This window comes from Carassius carassius, chromosome 21 (genome assembly GCF_963082965.1).
Source record: "Carassius carassius chromosome 21, fCarCar2.1, whole genome shotgun sequence".
Classification (NCBI taxonomy): domain Eukaryota; kingdom Metazoa; phylum Chordata; class Actinopteri; order Cypriniformes; family Cyprinidae; genus Carassius; species Carassius carassius.
The window spans coordinates 28,096,626-28,113,761 of NC_081775.1; the positions used below are offsets into that span (position 1 = coordinate 28,096,626).

At 36.6% G+C, this 17,136-nt stretch overlaps 1 protein-coding gene across 2 annotated transcripts in view; it reads right to left on the reverse strand.

Moving 5' to 3' along the window:
• The window catches only part of LOC132098052 (plexin-B3-like), a 70,358-nt gene extending 55,709 nt beyond the window's left edge, over window positions 1–14,649 (reverse strand). For both annotated transcript variants that reach the window (XM_059504161.1, XM_059504160.1), the window contains exon 1: window positions 14,385–14,649. The gene's annotated coding sequence lies outside the window, so the exon portion shown is untranslated. The remainder of the gene's footprint in view (window positions 1–14,384) is intronic.
• Window positions 14,650–17,136: the final 2,487 nt, after the last annotated feature.

A 17,136-nucleotide genomic window follows, 5' to 3' on the forward strand; every position in this document is an offset into this window, starting at 1 on the left:
AGTATGAAATCTCAAGGGGCCTGATCAGATTGAATCACCACCCAAAGGGCTTTTTAATTGCTCTGAGATGACCTTTTAAAACTGAAGAGACTTCAGGTGACTTCTTAATTAAAGTCAATATGAAACAGAATTTCATAAATGTGACATTTTTATGATTCTGTCCATCAGGAATTGATTGGATATTGAAAAGTGGGCATAATATACTAGAATGGAGCCAGATGGGTCACCTAAACGTGCTGTCCCATCCTGGAACACCTTGTGTACCTACTTTTGAGGAGATCGACAGTAGCCTAAACCATTTATAAACATCTATATGGCTATTGATTAACATTAACCTGTAAGCTACTCAGCCTAGCTGATGTCAGTGGAAAATGGGGTCTGTTGACTTTGAATATGAATTTGATCTCAGATGTTTCTCATTACATCAGTTTGGGGAGTTAAATATAGTCATCTATAAGTATGACATATATAAGACTATAGAGCTATAAAAAGAATGTGAATGGCAGCTATTTGGTGTGAAATGTTTGCGTCTATATTGAGATCGTTTTTTTATCTTGGGAAGTCTGAGCACAGGTTGAGATACTGCTGAAATCTCATCTGAAACTGAAAGAGGAGATGTGTGAGATTTATGAAGACTGCTTATTCGATGACAATAAACCATGGTTGCATCATCTGGAGAAATTTAGTAAAAACATCTCCTGCTCACCAATGGATCCTCTGCAGTGAATGGGTGCCGTCAGAATGAGAGTCCAAACAGCGGATTAAAAACATCACAATAATCCAACCACTCCATTCCATCAACTTTAAATTGTCGCTTATGGCCAAAATACCAGTCCATAATAACGCCACCAATAAAAAAGCCCATCCCCTGTTGCGCTCTCACATCAACATACACCAACATATTTGCTTAGAACTGCTGCTGTTTGTAAATGATGATTGATGTTCTGACTCAAACAAGTTGTGTTCTTAACCGGAGAAAGCAATATTGTGGAAAGAGACTCATATTTTAGCCAGAAGCAACAGTCTGAAGTTAAAAATGTCTCAATGGATTTGATTCTCACAAACATGCAGTTTTTGGCAGCATTTTCACATCTTGTTTCTTGGGGAAGTTGTGGCCTAATGGTCAGAGAGTTTGACTCCTAACCCTAAGTTTGTGGGTTCGAGTCTTGGGGCTGCAATACCACAACTGAGGTGCCCTTGAGCAAGGCACTGAACCCCCAACTGCTCCCCGGGTGCCGCAACAGAAATGGCTGCCCACTGCTCCAGGTGTGTGTTGACCGTGTGTGTGTGGATGGGTTAAATGCAGAGCACGAATTCTGAGTATGGTCACCATATACTTGGCTGTATGTCACTTCACTTCACTTAAGACATTAATTTATGGACTGGAGTGGTGTGGATTAGTGTGTTGTTTTTATATGCTGTTTGGACTCTCATTCTGACGGCACCTATTCACTGCAGAGGAGAATGCCAACATCTGGCCTATATCTTGGATGCTCTGAGGGTAAATTTTCAGCAAATTGACATTTGTACAGTAGGTAACCTAGTGCTTTAACTGATTGTTTATGTATTTATTAGCTTATTTACTGTTTGTTTCTGCTGTTGTTTTTATCCACATAATACTCTAATCGGAACATACTATTACAGGCTATTGTTTTAGCCAGTTTATGACATGTGCGACCAAACTACTTCTCCCATGATTCTTTGGGGCATCATAAAAAAAGATAAAAACATAATTTTAACTCCTAAAACACACCCTGTGCTCTTCGATTTAGGCCAAAAAAGCATACTGCCTTTGTCAGGAAGCATGAAATATAAACTCCCCCAGCACATTCATCTTGTTCTAACTAAAACCACTCGAACACCCATCATGTCGTAATTACTCCCATGTAGAAACTCCTCAGGAGGACCTGAAGGGAGCAAAAGCCCCCCATCGCAAAACCAAGAAACTCAGTTAGCGCACTTCCCAAATGGAGAAAAATGTGTCTTTGTGCCTCTGGTGAGTCAATGAGAGTAAATAAAGAGCCGCAGTCGGTAACGTGATGTTACAGCAGGACTGAAGAGCTTTTAAAGCGGTTTAAGTTTGAAGAGCTCTTTTCATGTGAAGAGCGCTGCCATATTTCAAAAGCACACAGAGAGACGGAGAGAAAGAGAAGCAGCAGCCGAACGCCTCCGCCGACTTCTACTGTAACCGCATCGCAGCTATTTTGGCGACAGGAAACAGCGACGAACCAGAAACCCATCAGGGGGGATAAGTACCTCGTTTTCGCTTAAATGCTTGCTAGATTATTTCTGACTAAATCCTCAAATGGTGTGGTATCTGCCATCCTCAGATGCATGAGGGATTTAGGACAAAGCAGCCATGGGTCAATGCCACTGTTTCTTATGCATTAAGCATAAAAACAAAAACACAAAGCTGTTTGTTATGAATAGAACCTTAATAAAACTAGTGCCCTACTCAAATAAAGACAAACTGGTATTCATCATAATAACATTACCATTATGAATGTTGTCTAAAATATAGTTTTCGTATGGTTAATGGAGAACAGCAAGTTATTTTCCTACAAAATGTAAAAAGTGTTTACCAATGTTTTACTCCTTTTTGTTCAAAATATATATTTTTTTCCTTTCCTTTCACTGACACTGAATCCCTAATTAGAAATTATAAATAAATCATGAATAATTAAAAAAAGAATGTATTAATTGATCATTAATTTACATTTATCTATGTATTTGTTTAATCATTACTGTACCTCCCTTTTGTTCAAAATTTTTATATAAATTTACAATGTATATATTTACTTATCTATTTTTATTTTTGTCATTTTTAAATTGTTCTTCCATGAAACAAATCATAAATATATAAATAAATCCTAAATTATAAACTTAATTTCAGTATATACTTGTTGATTATTTATTTATTGATTATTCATTGTCAATTAAAATTATTTAAATTATTTGATCATTACCTCCTGTTGTTCACAAGTTACTTATTCATTTTGTTATTTTTTGTTTCCTCCATGCTGTAAACCTTATAAAAATAAAAAAATTATTCATTAAAATATTATTAAAAAGAATCTGTAGTCTTTTTACATAATAATAAAAAAGAAGAATAGCGTTGCTGCTGGGCTTCAAAGAAATCGAGATTCCTGATTCTAGAACAAAAAAATTAATTACAGCTTATATGGAGATTTTACTATTGTTTGGAAAGGAAGAGGTGCCCTCCCGGAAACCCTGTTGGGAAAATGCACGGGATATCAAAAAAAGTCATGCATTTTTAATGGCACCTTCAGCACATCCTCGACAGAAGTTCTGCGATTGTGCTGGGTGCATGATGACAGGCCATTGGGAAAGTAACACAGCGGTTGGCGTGATCAAGAGCCCTTCACGCAAACACACACACACACACAAGTACACACTCTGTCACCACACTTGATGCGACCCGTGTCTGAGCCGGGAGCTTCCTAATCTGTCTGCACCCAGCGAGGAGGCCTGGCCTCTGCCTTAATCTCTCAGGGAGAAAATCCGGGTGTCCCTTTGCCTCTGAAAGACACTCCCACCACACTGGCACACCTCAAACACACCGACAGCACACTTTGATCTGCACTAATACACGCCACAGTTGATCCGTGAAAACAGCAAATGACCCATTATGACATCACAAAAACTGTCTGCAAAACAAACTTAGGCTCCCAGAGCCACCACAATGACCCGACGCAGTGTTATCAGAGAGGGGTCTGTAAATATGATTCAGAGGATCTTCATCTGAAATTCATGAGCCGTCGAGTACCGACTTGTTCACAGGGGTTTTGTTTGTTGTCGAATTCCCATCAAATGAATGTGTTTTGTAAAGAAACAGATTTAAGGGGATAGAGAGGGTGTTATCGTCTGTTCACCCTCATGTAACCTGAAACGCAATGGGACACAAAATTACTGAAACTTCCATTTTGAAAGAAAGGAATACATTTATTCAGCAAGGATGCATTAAATTGATCAAAAGTGACGGTCAAGACTTTTACAATATTACAAAAAGATTTCCATTTCAAATAAATGCTGTTCTTATGAACGTTCTATTCATCAAAGAATCCTGAAAATAAAAGTTTTAAAGTTTCTACCAAAATACTGGCAACACGTATGTTTTTAACATTGATAATTATAATAAGAAATGTTTCTTGAGCAGCAAATCAGCATTATTAGAATGATTTTTGAAGGATCATGCGACTCTGAAGTTTGGAGTAATGGTGCTGAAAATTCAGCTTTGATCACAGGAATAAGTAGCATTTTACTAAATATTAAAATAGAAAACACTTCTTTTAAATGATAATAATACTTCACAGTATTCAAGTTTTTACTGTTTTTTTATCAAATAAATGCAGCCTTGATGTGCATAAAAGACTTCTTATTAAAAAAAAAAAAAAACACATCAAATGTTCTTACCAACCTTTAACTTGTGAATGTCACTCTACATTGGAGAAAGCCCAGGCTGCTGCATATGCGACCCTGGAGCACAAAACCAGTCTCAAGTCACAAGGGGATATTTGTAATAGCCAACAATATATTGTATGGGTCAAAATAATTGACTTTTCTTTTATGCCAAAAATCATAAGGATATTATGTAAATATGGGAAGTAAATAAGTTGCATGGGAAGTTAACCGCTACAAAAGCAGGGCGTAGTCTGTAAACCATGACCAATTATCTGCAAAACTCTCTGGACATCACAGAGAAGATTATTTTTGAGTTAAAGAGTTTTGACTGTGCAGCGTGGATCAGTGTGCACTTTCAGCGGGTCATGCTGTGCGGTTGCACTCATGCTCAATGCAATGATGCAGTTTGGTCCGCTCTTATGGTGCTTTTTGCTCTCAGAGCAATACTTTGTGAAAATGAGGGGATATTAAGACAAACAATGATTTGAAAAGGGAATTGTGCAATATAATAATTGTTTTAATGGGTTTGATTTGGCATAGTGAAAAATGGTAGGCATAGTGAAAGGCGCTTAGTGTCGTATTTCCTATTTGGCGCCCAAACTCTGGAATAACCTACCTAACATTGTTCGGGAGGCAGACACACTCTTGCAGTTTAAATCTAGATTAAAGACCCATCTCTTTAACCTGGCATACACATAACATACTAATATGCTTTTATTATCCAAATCCGTTAAAGGATTTTTAGGCTGCATTAATTAGGTAAACCGGAACCGGAAACACTTCCCATAACACCCTATGTACTTGCTACATCATTAGAAGAATGGCATCTACGCTAATATTAGTCTGTTTCTCTCTTGTTCCGAGGTCACCGTAGCCACCAGATCCAGTCTGTGTCCAGATCAGAGGGTCACTGCAGTCACCCGGATCCAGTACGTATCCAGACCAGATGGTGGATCAGCACCAAAGGACCTCTACTGCCCTGAAAGACAGCGGAGACCAGGACAACTAGAGCCCCAGATACAGATCCCCTGTAAAGATCTTGTCTCAGAGGAGCACCAGGACAAGACCACAGGAAACAGATGATTCTTCTGCACAATCTGACTTTGCTGCAGCCTGGAATTGAATTACTGGTTTCGTCTGGTCAGAGGAGAACTGGCCCCCCAACTGAGCCTGGTTTCTCCCAAGGTTTTTTTCTCCATTCTGTCACCGATGGAGTTTCGGTTCCTTGCCGCTGTCGCCTCTGGCTTGCTTAGTTGGGGTCACTTCATCTACAGCGATATCGTTGACTTGATTGCAAATAAATGCACAGACACTATTTAACTGAACAGAGATGACATCACTGAATTCAATGATGAACTGCCTTTAACTATCATTTTTGCATTATTGACACACTGTTTTCCTAATGAATGTTGTTCAGTTGCTTTGACGCAATGTATTTTGTTTAAAGCGCTATATAAATAAAGGTGACTTTGACTTTGTCGACCTCTGCCATAGACAGAAGGAGGGGAAAAAAATAGATTTACTGGTTCTCACTCATATTTGTAAACTTGCCAAGTTTGAATATGATCATCAGTGACACTTCAGAGTGCTTTAAAAGCATCTATACCTACAATTCAAACGTATCTACACATTTTTATACTTAATATATTTATAGTTTTATTATAAAATATATGATCAATTTGTATATATTATGTTATACATTTTAATGTATAATTATTTATATAATTTAAATATTTTTTATTATTCACCATATTTTAACTATATTTAACCATTAAATATTAAACGATTAAAACTATATAATTTTATTTAATTAAATTTTAAAACATGCACTATATTTATAAAACCTATAAACACGCACACAAATTTTGATAAAAAATGAAAGTTCATATTGATAAAGCATAAATATATAAGTTTTCTAAAAATATATAAAAGCACAGTACATGGGCCTATATTATGCAAAACTACTTTTTTGCTTCATGCGATGGAAAAGAAAATATCTTTTGAGCAACACGGGTGTGAGCAGACGATGCCAGAATTTGCATCTTTCAGCAAATCAATTCTCAAAGCTCCAGCAGATGATAACATCAAAAGCAGCTCCTTCAATGCTTAACTTGCTAGATTCAAAAAGGATTTTAGACTCCTGTCTTGCGGCTGCGAGAAGCGTTTTGTTTTTGCAAGGGTGTCCTGGGAAGTTTCAAACACGTGACATTGGTGCACACACACACACAGTTTCCAGTAGCACTAATCTCTAAACGGACAGAAACAAAACAAACAAAACGGCTCTCATATTTAGACATATGCTAGCGTGTTTCTAGGGATAAGACACTCAATAGTGAGGGTGAGTTAATCTTGTTCTGGAGCAGGTGTAACAACACAAGCATGCCAAAATCTGCCCTCTCCTCCCTCCTCCTGGCCTTTGGCCGCTTGCTGAGTCTCGGCCGTGCGTTTTCTCTTGTGTTTGATGCATGCGACCCCATCCCCCTTCCCCGCCTGTCATTCCCGTCCTCTCTTAGCACACACACATACACATTTCCAACATAAACACTGACAAACACACACAGCATTCGACTGGTCAGACCTGTATTCCTGCTTCCTTTCCTAATTTACATCCTTAATCATTACGAGGGGATTTTGCATACCTGTATGAATGCGTAGTCGAGTACTTGCCAAACGGACACAGTAACCTAATGTTAAAAGCAACACAAAACCACAACAATGGCAGTTAAAGACTCATTTAACTCATCGGAAATTCAAGTAATAGTCAATAAACACCCCTTATCATATGGGTCTTCCTTAATTTAATTTCACACAGTCAATTTCTGCGCCTGTGATCCTCGGGATAACCCTGAGTTCGTAAATGACTGATTAACAATGCACTAACAGATGTCTTCTTTGTGTCCATACGATGTGTGCGTATGTATGCGTTCGAGCGGGGGGTTGGTAGGTACACTGGTGTGAGTGAGCGTGTGAATGTGTTCGTCTCATCCTTCTGAAAGGAAATCCCATTATAATCCAAATTGAATGCTGAGGGCAGTCAATGTCAAACTTGTAACCTCTTCAGAATCTCCAGGTTTGGGCATTTTGAAGGAAAGTAAAGCCAAATCTGAAAGCAAAAATCGAGGCTAAGGACACAATAGCGGCTAATTGCATGTAGTTCAAATACATCACTCCAAATGGGTGTAATTCACTTAGCACTTCATAATCACTGATTTTGTATGTAAATCATTGCAGTGATTAGCGCAATTATATTCGCAGTGTTTTCTTACTCGAGTATCTTTCTGTGTAGATCAATAAATTTGGTTAGGGACATACCAGAGCTAGTTTTGTGTAGAATAACAGTGTTTTGGGGATTGTTTTGGAATCTTTCCCTGTAAATTCCTTGGATTGATTAAAGGACGAACAATGGCAAGAGCTACCAGTCTAATCCATCATCACAGACACATGGGGGTTTCTCCATGCAGGATGGGGCAAACAAAAGGATTTCAGTGCTTATGTAACACCCATATGGGCCTGAACTATGATAGAATCTGTATGGAGTACAAAAGAAAATAGATTGTATCTTATTAAAAACTCCACAGAGTTATATTTCCCATGTGTTTATCAAACAGCTTAGGATAAAAATTATTTTTTTGTTATTGTTTTTTTGTTAACAGAGCACAGAGTTACTAAACCACACATGTCAGACTTGAAATGCTCTCAGGAAGCCTTTTAATAACAACAAAAGACTGATCAATATAATATATGTGCTATAAAACCAGTTGATACTTAGTCAATAACTCAGTCCACATTTTTGTGTTATTTCCTGTATCATTTGCTAAATGGGACAGCCTTGTCAACTACTAATAAAAGTGCTGTCCTAAAACCCATAAACAAATTAGCATTTTTAAACTTCTGGTTCATTCTTCCTAGAATCAAGTGGGTTTTTGGCTGAATATCTGAGATAATGTTTTAACAGAATAATGTTTTTCCCATTTTATTCTATGGCTTAAAATGCACCAGTAATTCCTGCTAGTGATTTTATATGTCTTGAAACATGTGCAAATCATAAACTTTCATTGGTCACAGAACTTATTTTCAGCAATAATCCAAAAGTCAACTGAAAAAAATCTAGTTTTTTTGTCAAAGACACCGGGGTGATTTCTAATTGAATTAATTTTACACATTCATTTAGACAAATAAATTAAAAAAATAAAAAAATAAATGTAATCATGCCTCCTGACTGAAAGTTTTCAACAACAGCACAACAGAATGAAACACAATAGAGGGGTCAAAGTTGAAAATGTTTTGTAAGCCGCTTTGGATAAAAGCATCTGCTAAATGCATTAATGTGAAATTAAAACTTGTAACTGAAATGAACATCTGAGATGGGCTGGATTTGAGAAAAGGGAAATGATTACATTATAGGGTGGCTTTGTACACACATTTCATTCAACTTGTAAAAGTGCATGTCGCATCCCATGACCCCTTTGACAATTTCAAAATTACTATAGATAATATGTACACTGTGAATAATGCTTGGATGTAGTGTTGTCAAAAGACCCGGTACTTCGGTACCAAGTCGGTACTAAAAAAATGTAAATGTGACGGTACCAGGTTTCTTTAAGTACCGGTAGTACCGAGGTCCCGTTCCAACCCGGTTCAGCGCTATGATTTCTGCGAAGCAGAAAATGAGGACGGAATCTCAAAATCCAGTCATGAAAATGAAAGTTACATTTTAATATGGACAGTCATATAATTTGTCAAAGGTAGCAATAGCATAAATTAATCAAATCTCCATATGAACCAGTATCTGTAAATGTTAAGCCGCAAATGTTGCTTGAAATATGAATCCGTGTTCTGCGCGTCTCTGTGTGAATTTTTGAATGACAGAGACGTGCGGGTTTGTTTACTACTTAGACCGAAGCGCAGGACGCTTGCATTAATTTCAGCATCTGAGCTTCAGAGTTCTCTCTCCATAAAGCGATCTTTTCAGTTTCTCACACATGCAAAAGAGAGAGAGAGCGAGAGTCTTACCACGCTGAATCGACACGCTACTGTATATGTAAACTATTCTTTATTGTCTTTTCCTGTAATGGAGTTCATTTAGAATTATTCATATTCATTGTTGAACAAGCAGAAGACATACCGGTTTCTCTGGTAGTGGGCGGAGCTAATGCGCAAATGGCAATTTCATTGGCTGGCGCTGATTTAGTACCGTCCCTATTTTGATTTCAGCAAATCAGTTTGACCGAACGCAGACAACGTGATTAATATTCATGAACCCAGCAGCTCATCAATTCATAGTGCATTGGATATACATTAGTATGATAGTAGAATTAGTAGTAGTATTATCTTTTAATAATAATTAATATGAATAATAATTAATATGATCTATTACTATTTTTTTTACAGAAACCATCAATGACCAAAAATATCTTAAGCATCACCACCAGTTTTAAGTTCAGTTAAAATGACAAATATGCATTCATTAGGCCTAAAAGTTAATTTTTACATAAAGGCATTGTGCTAGAAATATTACTATTATTTAGTAAAATGTATGTGATACTGCTACTACTGTTGAAAAAATTTATAAAACTTTATTTTTTAAAGAAATAAATCACAATATTTCTTACATGTTTTAATTTTAATAGAAAATCCCCTTTATTTACCAAAAATAAAATGTGTTTAAATTAATAAATTAAAAGACAAATTAAATTTGGGTGAAACTGTTTTTCCTAATTATATAACTTGTAGAAAAACTTTAAACACAATTGTAAATAAGTATAAAGAATGGCATTGGTTTTATTTTTAGTGCTAAAAAGTTTTTTTTTTTAAATTAGCATATTTTTGTGTTTTGCTTTGGTACCGAAATTGGTACCGAGAACCGTGGATTTTCACTGGTATCAGTACCGAATACTGAAATTTTGGTACCGTGACAACACTACTTGGATGAATAAGCATTCATTTCATTTGCCATTACTAAACTGTCTTATGTAGAGATCAGCATTATGGCCACGGCTGACCCTGCCCTGTAGATATCGGCTTCAGAACTGGCCATTAAAAAAACCTATATTGGTTGACCACTAGTATATAGTCCACATGAGACCCACTGGCCTCATTACTCAGTATTGCAGCAGTAAGCACATAAGAGAGGTGCAGAGGGGCGTAGATTAGAGATTATTAACACGAATCACAGACTAATCAGTTTAACAGAAAATCCCCTGAACCACAAGAAGAACCACGGAAATGAGAAGATGAAAGAGAAACAACAGAAGGAGAGAGATTATCTGAAGTATTAGCAGAATGTTTGCAAAGAGAAAAGAAAGAAAGAAAGAAAGAAAGAAAGAAAGAAAGAAAGAAAGAAAAAGCTAGGCAGCTATTGAGACACAAAGAGAATCATTTCAGTGGAACAAAACAGCAATTATTCTGTTGTTATGCTGTTGACAGTTTTCATAGGCAGTCATGTGTGGATGCATAATGTGCTGAAGAAGGCAACGCAAAAGAGAGTGAGAGCGAGTGTTTCTGGCATTGATGAACTCTACCCGTGTTCATGTACGCTTGTGGAGTGTGAAGGACCGACCACGGTGTTGATTTGGTGAAAATGAGCCAAAATGCTTCAAGACATCCCTGCTTGATACAGCAGCACATCTGCTCAGCCATCACAAAGCCTGCTGAAATCATCTTAGTCTGCTGAAACAAGACACTATCATTAATATCTTTTGTCTGAGATGAAGACTATTAAAACCTCACAGATTACAGGCTACTTCTAACTAACCAAGTCATTCAGCAGACGCTTTTATTTAAAGTGACAGCGCACTTATTACAGTTTCAATCCCATTCACAATGTATGCATTAACCTTTAGACCTGCTTCTTTTATACAAAGTACTCAAGCTGTAATGTTATAGCACTTTAATATGTACCACGGTACTGAATGATTACAATGGTATTTACATCAGTCAACTACTTCAAAGAAAACTATGGTACAGTTAGAAAAAGTACCAAGTTTTGGACATTGTACTCAAAGATCATACAGCTGTCAGTCCTTTATTTAAGTCATTTAAATTGTTGCGTTGACACACATTTTGGTTATTTATGGCAGTGACATTTGTGTCTAGCACCTTGCGGGTTTACATGTGGTTTTGGAAATTAACAGATCGCAGATGTGAGCTAAGAGTTAACTGAAGGTTTAGATTCAGTCATTGGTCAGTTTTGTGGTCTACGTGCGATTTAAATGCTCTGCTTCTTACTCTGGTATAAATAAAAGATGAAATCATGCCTCAATTGAACTTTTGTCGTGTCAAATGTGACAAGACAAAAACAGAAAACGGGCTTGACTTCAGTTGCACGATTGTACAGACAGTATTAAAGCCTCTTCTTTTTGTAAGCTGCTGTGTGATAAGGACATTTCGAGACATTTCTAAATAAACGTAGCCGTTAATCCCAAACACTGACAATCTGAACGAACTGTACAGTGAAGCACTGAAATTTTGGAAATGGTTTTGGAAGGCTGAAATCATTGATGGAAATGGTAAATTGTTGATTCATCTACAAAACTTTTTTTTCTACTTTCTTTAACATGTTAGTTATTGTACTGGTACTTCATAAAAACCAGGGTACATCAGTTTAAGTACAACAATATGAATCGGGTGAAGAAACAGCAGAGAAATTGCTGGTAATCTTAGAAACTGCTAGTACATTTCACAAAGAATTAAATTTTTTTTTTTAAACAGCACATTGATTTGAAAATTACATTTTGAACTCAAAATAAGTTAAAATTTATTTTCTTGTAAAATGTGCTTTGTTTTATTTACAATTTTGAAAAATCTTATATATATATATATATATATATATATATATATATATATTTTTTTTTTTTTTTTTTACCAGCCTGGCAACCCTCCAGCATCATTGGTAAATTTTCCCCTTAAAGGCAGGGTAGGTAAAAAAATGTATAAAAATGTATAAAATGTATAAAAAACGTACGTTTAAACTTTATTTATATATCAATACATAATTAAAATGTAAGTACTCTGAAAAAGAAAGTATAAAAATCGAGTGTCTGTAGACCTCTCACGACTGTTTCAAAGACAGCTCATTATTTCCATTCACTCCACCCCCTCCCTTCTGGGCTCCTATAGATTATTTATCGTCTCTACTACGGCTCGCTAAGTAATGTTATGTTAGCTATATTACGCAGCTACGTGTGCTAATGACACATGCTTCATGAAAAAATAAACAAAAAATATGTATGATCAAAATACAAAAAGAAAGATTTACCTGTCCAGCAGAAATAAAGCCATCAAGGAGTCACTTTTCAGCCCCTTGAGTTCCCTCAGTTCTCGCCATCCCTGGAAAGCCACGCCGATATTAACTCGTGTTTTATTTCTTTGTTTATCCAAAGACTTTTTGTTCATTGCCTTTTCTTGTACTGTTACTGTCTTCCTTTTTTTGCCTGGTTTGCCTTCACTAACTGCATAGGCTGGTACTGTGAATTTTGCTTGCTGTTTCTCTGCCATTGTTTTTGTATTCCTAGGATCCGTGCCTCTTGAATTCCTCAAATCAAATGTGCGCGCGCAAGTGGGCAGGTCATGTGTGGCAAAAGGGTGGTTGCCATGGTTGCGAGAGAGTGACAGTCGCCTAAGCCAATCCTATGTTTCGTCCCGAAATGGAAATAATGAGCTGTGTTTAATACAGATTAAACGGTCTAGAGTCACTCGATTTTTATACTCTTTTTATCAGAGTACTTACATTTTAATTATGCATTGATAAATATAGAAAGTTTAAACAAATTTGGAAGAAAGTTGTTTATACATTTATTACCTACCCTGCCTTTAATATGGAAAGATGTGTTTTATTTTGTACGGTAACTAACAGACCACATCAATGCGACAAATGCACACATCTCCCACTCAGACAGATCCATTTTTGCATTCTCTCTTAAATAAATGACTCTTTCTTTATAAGGTACTCAGCTTTTTTAACTGCAGCAACGCACATCTGCTGCACACACACTAACAGGTGGAGAGAGTCAAACGCTGACACGCCAAAGCTCACGTCTGGCTCAACTTGATTCAGAGGTTTGAAATAACAAGATCTCTTTGGCTTGGATGCTGCCTAATTACTTCCATGAGAAATGCCATTTTATCATGAATGAATGAGCCAGAGCTTGAAAAAACACTTGGAGCCACCGTCCATGAAAGAATGCAAACTATTCCTAATGCAGGAGACTTACAGAGCAGCCGATCGAGCATGCAACATGTACAATAACAGGGCCTTACATGTAACATAGACATGAACTAACATGCACATTAAATTCAAGAATAGAAGTCCATATCGCAAATCACTTTTAATTGCATTTTAAACATGTAATGTGGTTCATAGTCAGTCCTGTGGTCATTTTAAACCATCTAATGTGGTTTCCACTACAGCAGACAGCAATTTTAACCATTCAGGGTGTGTTATTACATGTAAACCACCACATGTGATGACCTTTGACCCTCTACCATAATTCCATTTGACAGTCATCTTCTGAGTTTTTTATACTCAAAAATGGATGAAAATGGCAAATCACTATTTACTTGAGGAATATTTACTCTTAGGTGTCTATTTTAATAATCTATTTTACATAAGCAACTCAAAATACATTTGAATATCTATCTTTCTGTGTGTGCGTAAATCTCCTTAAACTACCTACCTTAATTTAAAGTAGTTTTAAATGTATGGTCTCATTTGAAAGTTTTAATAGAAAAGTAACAAAAGTCACCTCGGCGCAAAGGTACGTAAGATGTTTGATGAAATAACTGCTCTCATCCGGAATGACCTGCAGTGTTTTGTGCTGTGCTCTCTTTAGTTGGTTTATCTGTGTTAAACTGGTTCGTTGTGAGCGCTCAGCTGTGCACAAACGCAACAAACATCAAACAACAAATGTCACATCAAACGCTGAATGTATCGCTGTGACGTCACAACCGTAAATACGTCTTACCTTCTGCAGTTTACAGCGTTCAGTCACTCTACCTGCCTCAGAAACACTTCAGCACAATCTGCTCTTGGTTAGCGTGTGTCAAACATGGAGAAGTCCGGCCGCTCGCGGCTCCTGTCAGGACTCTGGTTTGTGCTGTTATTCCCGGAGCACCGAAACTTCCCGGTGAATCAGCCGCCAGGACACGAGACGCGCAGCGCAACACGTGGATGACAGACAGACATACACTGAAGCTGAAAGTCATTTCTCACGGGAATGAAACAGGCAGGGAGCGGTTGCGGTAACACTTCATACAGAGCCACAGCGACACCCTTCGGTCAGAGATGGACATGTCTGCTAGTTCACTCATGGAATTAAAAGTATCAATCAATCATCTCTTAAATCATATACTTATCTGTCTGTCTATATCTCAAATTACCTATATGTATGTATCTATCTATCTATTAAATTTAGTTGACGCTTTTATCCAAAGCGACTTACAATTGCTATATATGTCAGAGGTCACACGCCTCTGGAGCAACTAGGGGTTAAGTGTCTTGCTCAGGGACACATTGGTGTCTCACAGTGGATTCGAACTTGGGTCTCTCACACCAAAGGCATGTGTCTTATCCACTGTGTCAATCTATTTGTCTATCTATCCATCCATCTATCTATCTGTCGGTCTATCTATTATCCATCTGTCCACCCATCTATCTATTTAGTTGTCTATCTATTCAGTTATCTGTCTATCCGTCCATCCATCTATCTATCCAGTTGTCTATCTGTCCGTCCATCCATCCATCCATTTATCTGTCTGTCCGTCTTATCTAGTTGGCTGTCTATCTACACATGGATAGAAAACCATACAAGTCACCAATCTGTTGCACTATCTATCTATCTATCTATCTATCTATCTATCTATCTATCTATCTATCTATCTATCTATCTATCTATCTATCTATCCATCTATCTATCTATCTATCTATCTGTCTCTGTCTGAATAATAGAAAAAGTAGCTTCCTAAGCCCAAATATAAATATTATGCAATGAGGATTTGAGATTCACTCTAAAATGTATTAAGAGTGCAGTGAACAGTTTTTGTTCAGAGAAAGCACAAAAGCCATCGGAACCAACTTGGCAATTTCCTTCTGAATGCATATGCAATAAAAGAACGGAGAGATGTTTTCAAGAGGAAATGTTTTATTAGACTGTAGAGATACATTTTTAATAATTCAGGTAAATGTGCAAAGGGTCCAATATTGAATCAATTACATTGCAATCTCTTTTATCATAGTCATACCTAAAGAAAACAATACAAAATTGTTTGCGTTAGCAAAGGTAAAAGATTAGTTTGAAATGTCTTAAAAAATATTATTGCAATGAAAATATAATCAATTTGTGGTTCAAGATACAAAATCATCTGTGCATTAGGTGTGCAAAATCTCACATTATAAAATATTTCAGTAAAAAATACAGACATTATTAAATTCAATGTCATATAAATATTTTGGACAGCTTTTTCTTTTGAATGGAAATTCATTTGAAAGCAGTGATTAAATGTTACAATCCTTAAACGGCTTTCAAGTGACTGACCTTGTGAAGTCAACACACGACGAGAACAAAAGCAGTTTGAAACATTACATAAAAGATTGAAATTCTAAGGACACATTAAAGAAATGTCTCAGCTGGAAGAGGTCTGGTTAATGTTCAGATTAACTCTAGTGGTCCTCACCCTACAACTAACACAACACACATATCAGATGCCATCACCTCGGGCTAAATCAGAACTGATTTAATCATCATGTGTCTATGGGCATTCCTTCAGGCTCTGCGCTCAGACCAACAGAATATAGCCCTTGGTTTTTTTATTTCTGAAAAGTCATATGCGATCTACCCTCCGGGTTTTTTTTTTTTTTTTTTTACAAAATTAGAGCAAGAAAGTTTAATTATTAGAAGAACATTATCTCCTCTAATAGACATGATTAGAGATGAAGGTTTAACTGATGTCTATCTAATGAAGAAAAAAAGATCAATTTAATTTGAATGGAAAACTTTCCTTCTAAGGTGCTTCTCATGGAAGCTTGTTTCCACCACAGAATAAAAAAATAAAAGTATGACTGTTGTATCACATATCAGGCTTTTTTCTTAGAATTATGGATTTATATCTCATAATTTGTATCTCATAATTGTCTCATAATAATCTTGCAATTCTGAGTTTATGTCCTGCATGTCTGACTTTTTTCTCAGAACTGCAAGAAAACAAATCAGAATTGTACAATAAAAATGTGCAATAACAATTATTTATTTATTGTATTCTGTGGTGTGAACAAGCTCCCAAAGCTTCTTGTTGATTGTTTAAAGAATAAAAACTACATTTTAAAATTTGCCATTTCTTATTGACCACAATTACTTGCACATTATCATGGAAAAGATGTTTATAACATCATATAGGGATATTCCTGCATACATGTACACAGCATTTATTTGCATGTGAATGTGATCACTGTTCAAATATCTATTAGTATTAGAGAAAAACAAAGAACTTATCATCTACACTGTGGACAAATTTCCCCTTTTTGATTTTGCATTAAAACATGGCATGGATTTGAGCTACAGCATTCATGGCAACTCCTTAGAAGTTTGAAAATATCACCCCTGAAATGATACAAAACAGCAGAGCCCAAACTCGACTGTCACCCTTTCCCTAAAGACAAACGCACAGACGCACACGCCGCCTGGGTCCTGCAGATTTCCAGAGAATTCTTCAGAGAACAGC